Below are 17,139 nucleotides of genomic sequence, written 5' to 3' on the forward strand. Positions count from 1 at the left end.
CGCGCACATATCGTTACCAGCACATGAAGCTGTGCTTTGCGATATTATTTGTAAATAAACGGCCAATACCTAGGTACTAATTATGTGTAACAAAGCTCGAAAACGATAGCATTCTATCTTGCTTCAACCTTCTACTTACGCTTTCATAATTACGACAGCGACACCATACGGCCTATCGACGCTATGCAACTCCGTGTCCGTGGAGCGTCCGGCCACACTCTGCAGAGTGTGCCGAGATCGGTGGCGGACCATCCGCGGCCGTCCACCTGCGCTGCCCCGTGCCCGACCGCTGGATGGGCGACGCCGACGCCTAGCTCGTCTGGATACCATCCACTCAACGGTTTCACAGATGCAAAAAGACGACTGGACGGTGGCCGCCAGCTGCGCACACAACTAAGCTACTTAGCTACGCCCTCTCGGGGAGGGGAGGGAGGAGCAACAACCGTGCCATCATCGAGGCCCCCTTCTCGTGGGGATGGCGTCTCCCCAGCTGGGGAGCCAAGTGCCTCGGCCTACACGCACGTTCGAGCACCTACTAACGGAGTGTCCCGCATACTCCCGCACCCGAGGCCGGCTCTGGGGTTTTACGCCAACGCTCCGTGAAATCTTCCAGGAGCCGGCCAATAAAATCACGGAGTTTCTCCGAGGAGTGGGGCGCGTCAAACCCCCCGTCGACGTGCTCCCGCGGCGGGCCCCCTAGGGGGCCCGCCGCGTGGCGTGCAAGAAGAGAGAGAGAGAGCAACAACCGTCAACAGTCTGAACTCTGATGAGCCAATGGAGTCTGTGAGCCGCGCCAATCAGCGCTATTTCGCGCGTAGACGGGAGCTCTATTATTCGCTGGTCCGTCAGTCGAACCAGCATCGTTCCGTGCTCTCGCTCATAGCTATTCGGCCGTGTTTTCGTGTGTAGGTCAGCAAAAACAGTGAGAGAGATTCTCGGATCGCGCCAGTCGGTCGCAAGGGTATCTATTGTCTATGTACTTTCCAGTATTGCAAACGTTATTGTTAGGAGCCGAGGGTAATCAGCAGTCGACGCATTGGTTCTGTTATAATAAAATTAAAAATAAAGCGAGGTATATTCACTTAAATTCACATATCACCTTTGATTTTTTTTTGGCACGGACTACTTGCCCCTGCTACAGCACACAACCGATCTCTATGTTTCTGTTCCAGAGCTGCAGTGGACACGGCAAAAATACACTTCTGTTCTGAAAACCTAATCCAAAAGTACACAGATTTCACGACGAACTACCACTTTCATACCATTTTCTTGCTCACAGGTGCTCAGCAATAAGCGCGCGACTGATTGCAGCTAGTGCACTCACGATTACTAATTCGCGCTCGCCAAACCTGTCATTTACATCCACCACCAATACCATCAACATCTGTCCAATTAAGTACCTATTACCATATGGAGCCAAAATGAGACCACGACATATTATCGTCCTATTACATAGCACAAATTCCGGGGTGGGGGTGGGGGGGAATCCGTAAAGATACCAAACTCCAATCACAGCCAACATCGTTTTGGGACGGGGAGTCGAAGCCGGGGCTCGTATCGACGTATCCTTCACATATCTGGGCGTCTCACTCCTTTCGACACTTAATCAACCCTGGCACACCATCCACCGGGCCAGGTCGGCTCCGACTATCTTGAGTTCCATACTGAGATCTGATAACTGACCGTCATTTGTTCCTATCAGTCAGCGCGCACTATGCCTTAGCACAGCAAGTGCACTATGCGGCCTTCTTTGGATACCGCCTCGGAGCAGGGCGCTGGTCCTGGGTGCCTGGCGCCTTTTGTTCGTGTACGGCTAGCAGCATTTTCGGGGTCCGATGGTTTCCGCAGTGGCGGCGCTGGTCACCGTGGAGCCGTCGGACGACACCGTCAGATGGAGCGCCCGCAACTGGTGACCTGTGACACAGCGAGTCGCGACACGTCAGATCTCACGACGACCGTCACGTTTCAGTCGCGACGGCCGTTATATTAACAGTCACGGCGGCCGTTATATTAACAGTCATGGCGGCCGTCACATACCATGCACAGTGACCGTTACACACGAGTCAAGGCGACCATCAATTAGCAGTCACGGCGACGTCACAGGTTGTGACGGTCCTCACATTTCCGCCACGGCGACGATAACTCATAGCTCATAGCGTTTCCTGTCGCACACTTCGCCATAATTGCAATATTGCAATACATTAACCTGTTTATGCGTTTCTCACTCAAAAGTCGAAGCCCGAGTCTGAGACCCATCATACGTCACGACCCCTGCAACGGCACCTGCATTAGCAGACATCCCCTCCCGGCAACACACAAAGTTCTCTCCACTCTCCAGCCACTCACCTAGGGACTGGGGGGGGGGGGCGAACTAATCTTGGGGGTGACATAGCCATAGTTAAGGCCAGGATGTGCGTCGAGCTGCCGTCGGCGGGCGTGCTACGAATGGCCGGCGGACCTCCGTCAGCTGGCGGGCCACCATCAGCCGGAGGGCCGTGGTCGGCCGACGGGCCGGCGTCGGTCGGCGAGCCACCGTCAGCCGGCCGGCGGGCCACTGTTGGCCATTGAGCCGACGTCCGTCGGTGGGCCTCCGTCTGCTGACGGGCAGTCTGAATAACAACAAATAGTTGAATTAGTTACTCTAGTGTTCATTGTTCAAGTTCATTAAGTACAAGTCTCAGCACACCCAATTCTATTCATATACACCATATATCCATTTCACTCTACATCGCTTTACAACCATTTTTAGAATAATATTAGTCTTATGTTAGTAAGTGAAATGCTTTTGTGTTCAGTTAGGCCTGTTGATACCATTGCAGAAATGCAGACCATTGCAGAGCTGGAAGGATGATAGGGAATTAGCTGCTGTGCTACAGTGGCAGTGTTTCTGGCTACAGGTCAGGACGTCCACACTTACCTACAGTAGGGCCTGAGATGGATCTTGGACCCCTGTCAGTGCGGTCTCCCTCTTGATGGTGTAATGGGCTGAGGAAAATCAAAGTGATGTTAGTACTGCAACTTATCACAGTTATGAGCACGGTTTGGATTATATTAGGCTTGGTTTGGTTAGGTTACAAATTAAAATTAATGGCATTAGTAGAGCAGATGTCAAATGAACTATGAAGGGTTTCCAACCAAGGAGAGGCACAGCTGTAGGTTTGTAGGTTGTATGATTTTAGGTTGTAGCTGACTTGTAGGTTAGGTTACGTCAGGTAAGGTTTGGTTTGGTGTTAAAAAGAAGACTCTCTGGGTAAAGCGCCTCGCCTTGGTTGGAAAACATTTCTGTAATGTCTGCTCTACTCTGACTCATAGGCGGCGGAATGGGGAGGGCACCAATGCACCGTGCCCCCCTTTGATTTTGGCATTTTAACATTAGCCCTATGGGTGTTGCATGGAAATAATGGGACCAAAAGTCGGTGGTGCCCCCCTCTCTTAATCGAAGGTGTTCCGCCGCTACTGCTCTGACTCATACCCAAATACCTTGGTCACAAGTGACATCAACTTATCTGAGCATGATAGATAATGAAACAGATATAGTATATGCATATGGACCCCAACCCAACAATGCATCAACTTTGTGCGTACCTACAAAAAAAGCTGCTGGCAACGCCTGTCCCAGGCAATGGATAACAAGTAGTCGTTGGACGAAGAGTAGTCGTCCATGCCCATGCCCGGTAAAACTTCAGTTTTTTACATTTAAAAAACACAATTTTGATAGTCTTTACTGCTTCCAGATGCCCACCCAGACCCGCTGTTACCCACATGTTGACAACCACTGTTAGCGTGGATATGGATATCAATGCTTTTGTCTAGCTTTGCCAGCAAATTACAAAAAAAAATATTACTTACATTTCCACACAAACACCTCATTCCTTGACCCTTGTCTCTTCACGGTGATGCTTTCAGTGCTTGATGTAAGGAACACAGTACACACGACTTTGACCATAAGGCATTTTCTTAAACCATCCAGCATCAACTTTTTCATAATGTTACTTTTCACTGAAAAATATATATTTGGGCTTATGGGTACTTGCAAGACAACTCCCATATCACTAAGAATAGGCTCAAATTTATCAAATCAAATTAAATTTAAACCAAGTGTATATATTACAATACCATGGATGAAAGAACCTCCATCCATGACAATACAATGCATGACAATGCACAACAAAGACGAAAAATGTTTGTCAAGCTGTTGTTGCTCCGAATCTGAGCTGCTCTGGACCAATCAAACATCGAATCACGCCTGCAAACGCAGAAGTATTAAAGCGGATGCATCATTAGCAGGAACCGTCGAACATAAAATTACGCCATTGCGATTCGACGTACCTCACATTAAAAACATTTTTATGGCTTTGAGGTAAAAATGAGGTGTCTTACCGTATGCTTTGGTCTTTGGTATTCTTACCATCGATAGAATGATCAATTCTGTACATTTTTCAGCTTTAAATAGATCGCGACTCCCTCTTGTTTTTGAGAAATCATCCAGGCAAGGTGAAAGAGTCACCTTCTGCAAATGCAATGGTGACTTACCTTAGACGCAAAATTTCTGGTCTGTCGATTATTTATGCTCATAATCATGCACAGATAAAAAAGAAAAATAGTTTCCCCGTCAGATAGGGTATAATTTTGGTAGCAACTAGCGGAAGATCTATACAAAATGTCCATTTTGTTCAAAATTGAGTGACAGACAATTGCAAAGTTTTATATTTGGGAGCAAAATTCAATGTCTTACCGTATGATTCTCTTTTAAAGAATTCTCATGCTTATATGAAAATGAATTCTGCGTTTTTTTGACATTTTAAATAGACCGCGACTCTCTTTCGTTTTTGAGATATCGTGTGTGAAGTGTGGTGCGGGAGCCGTGTAGAACTGCAGCTCTAATTTACACTTCTTGGAATATATTAGAATTCAGGGCATATACTGTGATGAATTGTAGCTCATGTTATAGAAATATCTTTTCTGAGCCTGAATATACCACATTTATTGACCAATACATGATAATTTACCCTATATTTGTCTTGAAACATTGCCTCTTCTCAACTCAAGAAGGGTCACGATCCATGGATATGCTCGAAATTCTAGAAAGCACTATTTGTAGATATTTTTGTGGATTTATCATTAATTTTAATATTTGAAAACAGAAAAGAAGAGATTTGTGTAACAAACGGCTATAACTTGAAATAATTGCTTTGGAAAAATGGTGCGAATTGCTTGATTTTATTTCCTTCATTAGCATACAGATTTTCTTGTCAGCTCCCCTCTGCTAATGCACTTCAAATTAATAAATGCATAATTAATATGGCCCAAATATGTTGCCTATTTTTCGTTTTTGGGTCTTAATGGCCAGCTGAAGAAAGTGGTCAAAATACCTTAGTGCTGTGGCGGCAAACCGGTTTTACCTAGTTCTCTACCTAGTTCTAGTTCTCTCAGTTGCGCAGCTAGCCAACACACATTTGCTACTGTCAGGCCGCTATGGAACATGTTCAAAGTAGCTCAACGTATTGAATGACTCACTGCTCCCCCCCCCCCCCCCCGCCAACGTTGGCGCGCATTGGGCGCAGGCACAAGAGTGGTATCAGGCCCATGTCGTCCCCTATCTCTCTGCGTGTCCACTAACACGAATGACGTCACGCATGTGGGCGGAGCTATGGGCGGAGCCTAACGCACGCGGCAGTCCAAGCCGCCATATTTGAATTTATATTTTAATAGAATCTTGCCGATATTTTGGGTGAAGTCAATTTATATGGATAGCTTGGTGACAGTTTAGCTATACGAATAATAATTTATTATGGATGTGCGTATGTTCAGCTTGGAATTGCAATTAAAGTTCCACACCGCATAGATTCGAACTCGGGACCTTTGGAATACTGCGCGGGCACGCTAACCACTACACTACCGCGACCGCGCGGCGGCCGGCGGCAGGGAGGCTGCGGAGACATGGGGGGACATTTTACGCTTTTATGAAAAAAGCAAAAGATTTAGCGAAAAACACGTAATAGATAACTTGCAGAAAATTGTCTGCTTTTTCAGATAAGATACTTAAGTTTGATATATCTTGTGCAGACTTCATTCTACAGTGCTTCGAAAATCGCTCATTTACATGAGGATTGAACGGGGCTTCGAGACTTGACTCCAAATGACGTCACGAGCTGACGTCACGAAAAGGTAGAATCGCCGGACGACCCTACCTGGTATATAGGGCCTTGAGTGGTATCAACGACCGCCGTCTTGAGCTGCACCAGGGTCTGCTGGCTCTTCGTCATGTATGGTGCATTGTTCAGATATCCCCGCTGCACGACGTCTGTCAAGACAGCCTCAGATTCAGATTCACTTTCAGAATCACATTCGGACCCCCTTAGATTTTCATAAAAACTGGTCCATGGGTACAGTTTTGGACGCTGATTCCAATGGTGAAGTCTGTTTTTCGCCACATATTATACTTTGGCCCCTAGAGGCATTCAAAGTTTTTTTTGGGGCGAAGGGGGACCCCCTTAGATTTTCATAAAAACTGGTCCATGTGTACAGTTTTGGACGCTGATTCCAACGGTGAAGTCTGTTTTTCGCCACATATTATACTTTGGCCCCTAGAGGCATTCAAAGTTTTTTGGGGGAAGGGGGACCCCCTTAGATTTTCATAAAAACTGGTCCATGGGTACAGTTTTGGACGCTGATTCCAATGGTGAAGTCTGTTTTTCGCCACATATTATACTTTGGCCCCTAGAGGCATTCAAAGTTTTTTTTGGGCGAAGGGGGACCCCCTTAGATTTTCATAAAAACTGGTCCATGGGTACAGTTTTGGACGCTGATTCCAATGGTGAAGTCTGTTTTTCGCCACATATTATACTTTGGCCCCTAGAGGCATTCAAAGTTTTTTTGGGGCGAAGGGGGACCCCCTTAGATTTTCATAAAAACTGGTCCATGTGTACAGTTTTGGACGCTGATTCCAACGGTGAAGTCTGTTTTTCGCCACATATTATACTTTGGCCCCTAGAGGCATTCAAAGTTTTTTGGGCGAAGGGGGACCCCCTTAGATTTTCATAAAAACTGGTCCATGGGTACAGTTTTGGACGCTGATTCCAATGGTGAAGTCTGTTTTTCGCCACATAATATACTTTGGCCCCTAGAGGCATTCAAAGTTTTTTTGGGGCGAAGGGGGACCCCCTTAGATTTTCATAAAAACTTGTCGATGGGTACAGTTTTGGACGCTGATTCCAATGGTGAATCCTGTTTTTCGCCACATATTATACTTTGGCCCCTAGAGGCATTCAAAGTTTTTTGGGGAAGGGGGACCCCCTTAGATTTTCATAAAAACTTGTCGATGTGTACAGTTTTGGACGCTGATTCCCATGGTGAAGTCTGTTTTTCGCCACATATTATACTTTGCCCCTAGAGGCATTCAGATTCACTTTCAGAATCACATTCGGACCCCCTTAGATTTTCATAAAAACTGGTCCACAGTTTTGGACGCTGATTCCAACGGTGAAGTCTGTTTTTCGCCACATATTATATTTTGGCCCCTAGAGGCATTCAAAGTTTTTTTTGGGCGAAGGGGGACCCCCTTAGATTTTCATTAAAACTGGTCCATGGGTACAGTTTTGGACGCTGATTCCAACGGTGAAGTCTGTTTTTCGCCACATATTATACTTTGGCCCCTAGAGGCATTCAAAGTTTTTTGGGGAAGGGGGACCCCCTTAGATTTTCATAAAAACTGGTCCATGGGTACAGTTTTGGACGCTGATTCCAATGGTGAAGTCTGTTTTTCGCCACATATTATACTTTGGCCCCTAGAGGCATTCAAAGTTTTTTTTGGGCGAAGGGGGACCCCCTTAGATTTTCATAAAAACTGGTCCATGGGTACAGTTTTGGACGCTGATTCCAATGGTGAAGTCTTTTTTTTCGCCACATATTATACTTTGGCCCCTAGAGGCATTCAAAGTTTTTTTTGGGCGAAGGGGGACCCCCTTAGATTTTCATAAAAACTGGTCCATGGGTACAGTTTTGGACGCTGATTCCAATGGTGAAGTCTGTTTTTCGCCACATATTATACTTTGGCCCCTAGAGGCATTCAAAGTTTTTTGGGGAAGGGGGACCCCCTTAGATTTTCATAAAAACTGGTCCATGGGTACAGTTTTGGACGCTGATTCCCATGGTGAAGTCTGTTTTTCGCCACATATTATACTTTGCCACTAGAGGCATTCAGATTCACTTTCAGAATCACATTCGGACCCCCTTAGATTTTCATAAAAACTGGTCCATGGGTACAGTTTTGGACGCTGATTCCAATGGTGAAGTCTGTTTTTCGCCACATATAATACTTTGGCCCCTAGAGGCATTCACAGTTTTTTTTGGGCGAAGGGGGACCCCCTTAGATTTTCATAAAAACTGGTCCATGTGTACAGTTTTGGACGCTGATTCCAACGGTGAAGTCTGTTTTTCGCCACATATTATACTTTGGCCCCTAGAGGCATTCAAAGTTTTTTGGGGGAAGGGGGACCCCCTTAGATTTTCAAAAAAACTGGTCCATGGGTACAGTTTTGGACGCTGATTCCAATGGTGAAGTCTGTTTTTCGCCACATATTATACTTTGGCCCCTAGAGGCATTCAAAGTTTTTTTTTGGGCGAAGGGGGACCCCCTTAGATTTTCATAAAAACTGGTCCATGGGTACAGTTTTGGACGCTGATTCCAATGGTGAAGTCTGTTTTTCGCCACATATTATACTTGGCCCCTAGAGGCATTCAAAGTTTTTTTGGGGCGAAGGGGGACCCCCTTAGATTTTCATAAAAACTGGTCCATGTGTACAGTTTTGGACGCTGATTCCAACGGTGAAGTCTGTTTTTCGCCACATATTATACTTTGGCCCCTAGAGGCAGGAATCAGCGTCCAAAACTGTACCCATGGACCAGTTTTTATGAAAATCTAAGGGGGTCCCCCTTCCCCCAAAAAACTTTGAATGTCTTTAGGGGCCAAAGTATAATATGTGGCGGAAAACAGACTTCACCGTTGGAATCAGAGTCCAAAACTGTACACATGGACCAGTTTTTATGAAAATCTAAGGGGGTCCCCCTTCGCCCCAAAAAAAACTTTGAATTCCTCTAGGGGCCAAAGTATAATATGTGGCGAAAAACAGACTTCACCATTGGAATCAGCGTCCAAAACTGTACCCATGGACTAGTTTTTATGAAAATCTAAGGGGGTCCCCCTTCGCCCAAAAAAAAACTTTGAATGCCTCTAGGGGCCAAAGTATAATATGTGGCGAAAAACAGACTTCACCATTGGAATGAGCGTCCAAAACTGTACCCATGGACCAGTTTTTATGAAAATCTAAGGGGTCCCCCTTCCCCCCAAAAAACTTTGAATGCCTCTAGGGGCCAAAGTATAATATGTGGCGAAAAACAGACTTCACCGTTGGAATCAGCGTCCAAAACTGTACACATGGACCAGTTTTTATGAAAATCTAAGAGGGTCCCCCTTCGCCCAAAAAAAACTTTGAATGCCTCTAGGGGCCAAAGTATAATATGTGGCGAAAAACAGACTTCACCATTGGAATCAGCGTCCAAAACTGTACCCTTGGACCAGTTTTTATGAAAATCTAAGGGGGTCCCCCTTCCCCAAAAAACTTTGAATGCCTCTAGGGGCCAAAGTATAATATGTGGCGAAAAACAGACTTCACCGTTGGAATCAGCGTCCAAAACTGTACACATGGACCAGTTTTTATGAAAATCTAAGGGGGTCCCCCTTCGCCCCAAAAAAACTTTGAATGCCTCTAGGGGCCAAAGTATAATATGTGGCGAAAAACAGACTTCACCATTGGAATCAGCGTCCAAAACTGTACCCATGTACCAGTTTTTATGAAAATCTAAGGGGGTCCGAATGTGATTCTGAAAGTGAATCTGAATGCCTCTAGGGGCAAAGTATAATATGTGGCGAAAAACAGACTTCACCATTGGAATCAGCGTCCAAAACTGTACCCATGGACCAGTTTTTATGAAAATCTAAGGGGGTCCCCCTTCCCCCAAAAAACTTTGAATGCCTCTAGGGGCCAAAGTATAATATGTGGCGAAAAACAGACTTCACCGTTGGAATCAGAGTCCAAAACTGTACACATGGACCAGTTTTTATGAAAATTTAAGGGGGTCCCCCTTCGCCCCAAAAAACTTTGAATGCCTCTAGGGGCCAAAGTATAATATGTGGCGAAAAGCAGACTTCACCATTGGAATCAGCGTCCAAAACTGTACCCATGGACTAGTTTTTATGAAAATCTAAGGGGGTCCCCCTTCGCCCAAAAAAAAACTTTGAATGCCTCTAGGGGCCAAAGTATAATATGTGGCGAAAAACAGACTTCACCATTGGAATGAGCGTCCAAAACTGTACCCATGGACCAGTTTTTATGAAAATCTAAGGGGTCCCCCTTCCCCCCAAAAAACTTTGAATGCCTCTAGGGGCCAAAGTATAATATGTGGCGAAAAACAGACTTCACCGTTGGAATCAGCGTCCAAAACTGTACACATGGACCAGTTTTTATGAAAATCTAAGAGGGTCCCCCTTCGCCCAAAAAAAAACTTTGAATGCCTCTAGGGGCCAAAGTATAATATGTGGCGAAAAACAGACTTCACCATTGGAATCAGCGTCCAAAACTGTACCCTTGGACCAGTTTTTATGAAAATCTAAGGGGGTCCCCCTTCCCCAAAAAACTTTGAATGCCTCTAGGGGCCAAAGTATAATATGTGGCGAAAAACAGACTTCACCGTTGGAATCAGCGTCCAAAACTGTACACATGGACCAGTTTTTATGAAAATCTAAGGGGGTCCCCCTTCGCCCCAAAAAAACTTTGAATGCCTCTAGGGGCCAAAGTATAATATGTGGCGAAAAACAGACTTCACCATTGGAATCAGCGTCCAAAACTGTACCCATGTACCAGTTTTTATGAAAATCTAAGGGGGTCCGAATGTGATTCTGAAAGTGAATCTGAATGCCTCTAGGGGCAAAGTATAATATGTGGCGAAAAACAGACTTCACCATTGGAATCAGCGTCCAAAACTGTACCCATGGACCAGTTTTTATGAAAATCTAAGGGGGTCCCCCTTCCCCCAAAAAACTTTGAATGCCTCTAGGGGCCAAAGTATAATATGTGGCGAAAAACAGACTTCACCGTTGGAATCAGAGTCCAAAACTGTACACATGGACCAGTTTTTATGAAAATTTAAGGGGGTCCCCCTTCGCCCCAAAAAACTTTGAATGCCTCTAGGGGCCAAAGTATAATATGTGGCGAAAAACAGACTTCACCATTGGAATCAGCGTCCAAAACTGTACCCATGGACTAGTTTTTATGAAAATCTAAGGGGGTCCCCCTTCGCCCAAAAAAAAACTTTGAATGCCTCTAGGGGCCAAAGTATAATATGTGGCGAAAAACAGACTTCACCATTGGAATCAGCGTCCAAAAGTGTACCCATGGACCAGTTTTTATGAAAATCTAAGGGGGTCCGAATGTGATTCTGAAAGTGAATCTGAATGCCTCTAGGGGCAAAGTATAATATGTGGCGAGAAACAGACTTCACCATGGGAATCAGCGTCCAAAACTGTACACATGGACAAGTTTTTATGAAAATCTAAGGGGGTCCCCCTTCCCCAAAAAACTTTGAATGCCTCTAGGGGCCAAAGTATAATATGTGGCGAAAAACAGATTTCACCATTGGAATCAGCGTCCAAAACTGTACCCATGGACCAGTTTTTATGAAAATCTAAGGGGGTCCCCCTTCGCCCAAAAAAAAACTTTGAATGCCTCTAGGGGCCAAAGTATAATATGTGGCGAAAAACAGACTTCACCATTGGAATCAGCGTCCAAAACTGTACCCATGGACAAGTTTTTATGAAAATCTAAGGGGGTCCCCCTTCCCCCAAAAAAACTTTGAATGCCTCTAGGGGCCAAAGTATAATATGTGGCGAAAAACAGACTTCACCGTTGGAATCAGCGTCCAAAACTGTACACATGGACCAGTTTTTATGAAAATCTAAGGGGGTCCCCCTTCGCCCCAAAAAAAATTTGAATGCCTCTAGGGGCCAAAGTATAATATGTGGCGAAAAACAGACTTCGCCATTGGAATGAGCGTCCAAAACTGTACCCATGGACCAGTTTTTATGAAAATCTAAGGGGGTCCCCCTTCGCCCAAAAAAACTTTGAATGCCTCTAGGGGCCAAAGTATAATATGTGGCGAAAAACAGACTACACCATTGGAATCAGCGTCCAAAACTGTACCCATGGACCAGTTTTTATGAAAATCTAAGGGGGTCCCCCTTCCCCCAAAAAAAACTTTGAATGCCTCTAGGGGCCAAAGTATAATATGTGGCGAAAAACAGACTTCACCGTTGGAATCAGCGTCCAAAACTGTACACATGGACCAGTTTTTATGAAAATCTAAGAGGGTCCCCCTTCGCCCAAAAAAAAACTTTGAATGCCTCTAGGGGCCAAAGTATAATATGTGGCGAAAAACAGACTTCACCATTGGAATCAGCGTCCAAAACTGTACCCTTGGACCAGTTTTTATGAAAATCTAAGGGGGTCCCCCTTCCCCCAAAAAACTTTGAATGCCTCTAGGGGCCAAAGTATAATATGTGGCGAAAAACAGACTTCACCGTTGGAATCAGCGTCCAAAACTGTACACATGGACCAGTTTTTATGAAAATCTAAGGGGGTCCCCCTTCGCCCCAAAAAAACTTTGAATGCCTCTAGGGGCCAAAGTATAATATGTGGCGAAAAACAGACTTCACCATTGGAATCAGCGTCCAAAACTGTACCCATGTACCAGTTTTTATGAAAATCTAAGGGGGTCCGAATGTGATTCTGAAAGTGAATCTGAATGCCTCTAGGGGCAAAGTATAATATGTGGCGAAAAACAGACTTCACCATTGGAATCAGCGTCCAAAACTGTACCCATGGACCAGTTTTTATGAAAATCTAAGGGGGTCCCCCTTCCCCAAAAAACTTTGAATGCCTCTAGGGGCCAAAGTATAATATGTGGCGAAAAACAGACTTCACCGTTGGAATCAGAGTCCAAAACTGTACACATGGACCAGTTTTTATGAAAATCTAAGGGGGTCCGAATGTGATTCTGAAAGTGAATTTGAATGCCTCTAGGGGCAAAGTATAATATGTGGCGAAAAAACAGACTTCACCATTGGAATCAGCGTCCAAAACTGTACCCATGGACCAGTTTTTATGAAAATCTAAGGGGGTCCCCCTTCCCCCAAAAAACTTTGAATGCCTCTAGGGGCCAAAGTATAATATGTGGCGAAAAACTGACTTCACCGTTGGAATCAGAGTCCAAAACTGTACCCATGGACCAGTTTTTATGAAAATCTAAGGGGGCCCCCCTTCCCCAAAAAAACTTTGAATGCCTCTATAGGCCAAAGTATAATATGTGGCGAAAAACAGACTTCACCGTTGGAATCAGCGTCCAAAACTGTACACATGGACCAGTTTTTATGAAAACCTAAGAGGGTCCCCCTTCGCCCAAAAAAAACTTTGAATGCCTCTAGGGGCCAAAGTATAATATGTGGCGAAAAACAGACTTCACCATTGGAATCAGCGTCCAAAACTGTACCCTTGGACCAGTTTTTATGAAAATCTAAGGGGGTCCCCCTTCCCCCAAAAAACTTTGAATGCCTCTAGGGGCCAAAGTATAATATGTGGCGAAAAACAGACTTCACTGTTGGAATCAGCGTCCAAAACTGTACACATGGACCAGTTTTTATGAAAATCTAAGGGGGTCCCCCTTCGCCCCAAAAAAACTTTGAATGCCTCTAGGGGCCAAAGTATAATATGTGGCGAAAAACAGACTTCACCATTGGAATCAGCGTCCAAAACTGTACCCATGTACCAGTTTTTATGAAAATCTAAGGGGGTCCGAATGTGATTCTGAAAGTGAATCTGAATGCCTCTAGGGGCAAAGTATAATATGTGGCGAAAAACAGACTTCACCATTGGAATCAGCGTCCAAAACTGTACCCATGGACCAGTTTTTATGAAAATCTAAGGGGGTCCCCCTTCCCCCAAAAAACTTTGAATGCCTCTAGGGGCCAAAGTATAATATGTGGCGAAAAACAGACTTCACCGTTGGAATCAGAGTCCAAAACTGTACACATGGACCAGTTTTTATGAAAATCTAAGGGGGTCCCCCTTCGCCCCAAAAACTTTGAATGCCTCTAGGGGCCAAAGTATAATATGTGGCGAAAAACAGACTTCACCATTGGAATCAGCGTCCAAAACTGTACCCATGTATCAGTTTTTATGAAAATCTAAGGGGGTCCCCCTTCGCCCAAAAAAAAACTTTGAATGCCTCTAGGGGCCAAATGATAATATGTGGCGAAAAACAGACTTCACCATTGGAATCAGCGTCCAAAACTGTACCCATGGACCAGTTTTTATGAAAATCTAAGGGGGTCCGAATGTGATTCTGAAAGTGAATCTGAATGCCTCTAGGGGCAAAGTATAATATGTGGCGAAAAACAGACTTCACCATGGGAATCAGCGTCCAAAACTGTACACATGGACAAGTTTTTATGAAAATCTAAGGGGGTCCCCCTTCCCCAAAAAACTTTGAATGCCTCTAGGGGCCAAAGTATAATATGTGGCGAAAAACAGATTTCACCATTGGAATCAGCGTCCAAAACTGTACCCATGGACCAGTTTTTATGAAAATCTAAGGGGGTCCCCCTTCGCCCAAAAAAAACTTTGAATGCCTCTAGGGGCCAAAGTATAATATGTGGCGAAAAACAGACTTCACCATTGGAATCAGCGTCCAAAACTGTACCCATGGACCAGTTTTTATGAAAATCTAAAGGGGTCCCCCTTCCCCCAAAAAAACTTTGAATGCCTCTAGGGGCCAAAGTATAATATGTGGCGAAAAACAGACTTCACCGTTGGAATCAGCGTCCAAAACTGTACACATGGACCAGTTTTTATGAAAATCTAAGGGGGTCCCCCTTCGCCCCAAAAAAACTTTGAATGCCTCTAGGGGCCAAAGTATAATATGTGGCGAAAAACAGACTTCACCATTGGAATGAGCGTCCAAAACTGTACCCATGGACCAGTTTTTATGAAAATCTAAGGGGGTCCGAATGTGATTCTGAAAGTGAATCTGAATCTGAGGCTGTCTTGACAGACGTCGCTGCACGCTGTACGCTGTACAGTAGGTCTATTAAAAAAGTCCCCAGCACCAGTGGGCGCTGCCTTCGCTGAGCCGAACCCCCGTCTGCCTGTCCAATATCGCGCCGGGCTCAGGTCAGGTAGGGTCAGCGGGACCGCTCGGTCCGGCCCGCGGGCGGTGGACGGGCGGCCGGTAACGCTTTCCGCCAGCCAGCTGTAGAATCCAACAAACGGGACGGCCACCGCTCAGCGCAGCGAAACCGGTGTTTAAGAATGGCAGTTCATGGCCACAATGATTATAGATAGTCATTGTTAGCCTGTGCCCCACAGGAATGCCTAGACTCTAACGCCCTGTTGGAGGGGAAATGGGGATTGAGCATCATTCTTATATACAGCTTTGGGCATTTAAGTGGCATTGGAAGTAGCGTCAAAAGTAGCAAAAGAAGAAGAAAAATACTTCAGCCAATTTAAGATCGGGTCAGAACCAGAGGTCATGTCACCAGAGGTCATCGGTAGTAAAATTTTGCTTGGACAGGGTGCGTTGCGCGCACCGGTGCATTGGGTTTCCAATTTCCATGGAAACATCAACAGACTCGGAAGCTCGCAACGCTAGCGTGGAGCCGAATTCATATCAACCGCCGCAACAATGCAGCAGCGCAGCGCAGCGTGCTGCAGCGTGGGGCCGTGAAACACCGCCCAGGCCCCCTGTCTCCCCCTAATTCCTGTCATCCTTCCCACTCTGAAATCGACCGAGCCTAGCCTAACACAACAATCATCTCGTTTACCGCTATGTCTTAATAATATTGTCGGATTTAATTAAGGTGAACGGCTTAGCACGTAAATAACAGCAACTGCCACCATCGGTATTATGAGAAAACCAATCGCTTTTCCACAAACACTTACAAGTTTTTAGCTTAAAACTTACTCGAAATTAATTTTATCAGCCTCGTGTTCCTCTTATCAAAACGCTTCGAATGAATCAAAAGTTAATCTTTAAAGGTCATTTGAAAAATTTGGCATATGTTCAAAGACATGACCTGACCAGAAATGGCCACATGATGCATAGCAGGATATTAGATCCGTATCGTGGAACTTTACAAACAGTTCAGATGATTTCATAACTTAAGCATGTGTATAAAAATAATTATTACATGGCTCATATGTAGGCTGGGTGTGTGATCATGCTTACGAGTATGAAGTATGAACGCAACTGATAATTTTCTGTTGGCCACAATTTCTATATTTAACCCTCGCCCATGTAGGGGGGGGGGGGTTGGTGCAACCCCCCCTGAGGTTTTTCTTAGCTACACGCCGAACCGTTTCAGATAGCCTGCTCAAATTTTCAGTACCCTTTGGGGCATCCTTTACGCAACTTTTGGTAAAAATTTTTTTGTCAAGGTCATGTCAGGTTACGGAGTTATGACGTCATAAAGGGAACAACCTCCGGCCAGATTTACGCTAAATTGGAGATTGCTTCACATTGGTATAAATGCCGACTGACCTGACACACTGATGGATTGTTTTAGAATCACAACTGGCTGATTTGACATTGGCACAATGTCCGTTGACATTTTGAAGGTTACTAAAGGTCAAGGTAAGGTCAGTGACCTCGGTTGACCTGTAATAACTTCTTGCACTTGTATGCCTTTTCGGGGTATTTTGATGCCCTGAATTCGAATTTGCTATCCATTTCAGGCATCGTCGGTTGTTTCTTGTAGTTCATTTTGGGTCAGGGTCAGGTCAGTGACGTCACACGCCTGACGTGACCCAATGCACAAATGACCTTGCAGACTTCCCGAAGCTCCCAACGCATCATTTTTAGAGTTATGACATCGAAATAGGTATACACCAAACGATAGAGAATTGATCAAGGATCACGACAGTGAAGGTTTCAAGTCGATATCTCTTACCGTTTTGCCGCAATCAGCGCGGAAATCTGAAAAAGTTAGATTTTTCCGAAAATTTGACCTTTGACCGGTCATAAGTAGGTCAA

At 45.1% G+C, this 17,139-nt stretch overlaps 1 long non-coding RNA gene across 1 annotated transcript; it reads right to left on the minus strand.

Moving 5' to 3' along the window:
* Nucleotides 1–1,059: 1,059 nt before the first annotated feature.
* LOC122379310 lies at nucleotides 1,060–4,291 on the minus strand. The gene is made up of 4 exons (XR_006256164.1): nucleotides 3,850–4,291; nucleotides 2,918–2,985; nucleotides 2,347–2,609; nucleotides 1,060–1,914 (listed from the first exon to the last, which is right to left on the minus strand). It is a non-coding gene; the product is annotated as an uncharacterized LOC122379310 (long non-coding RNA).
* Between the last annotated feature and the right edge of the window lie 12,848 nt (nucleotides 4,292–17,139).

This window comes from Amphibalanus amphitrite, unplaced genomic scaffold (assembly GCF_019059575.1).
Source record: "Amphibalanus amphitrite isolate SeventyFive unplaced genomic scaffold, NRLGWU_Aamphi_draft 000075F_arrow, whole genome shotgun sequence".
NCBI lineage: Eukaryota > Metazoa > Arthropoda > Thecostraca > Balanomorpha > Balanidae > Amphibalanus > Amphibalanus amphitrite.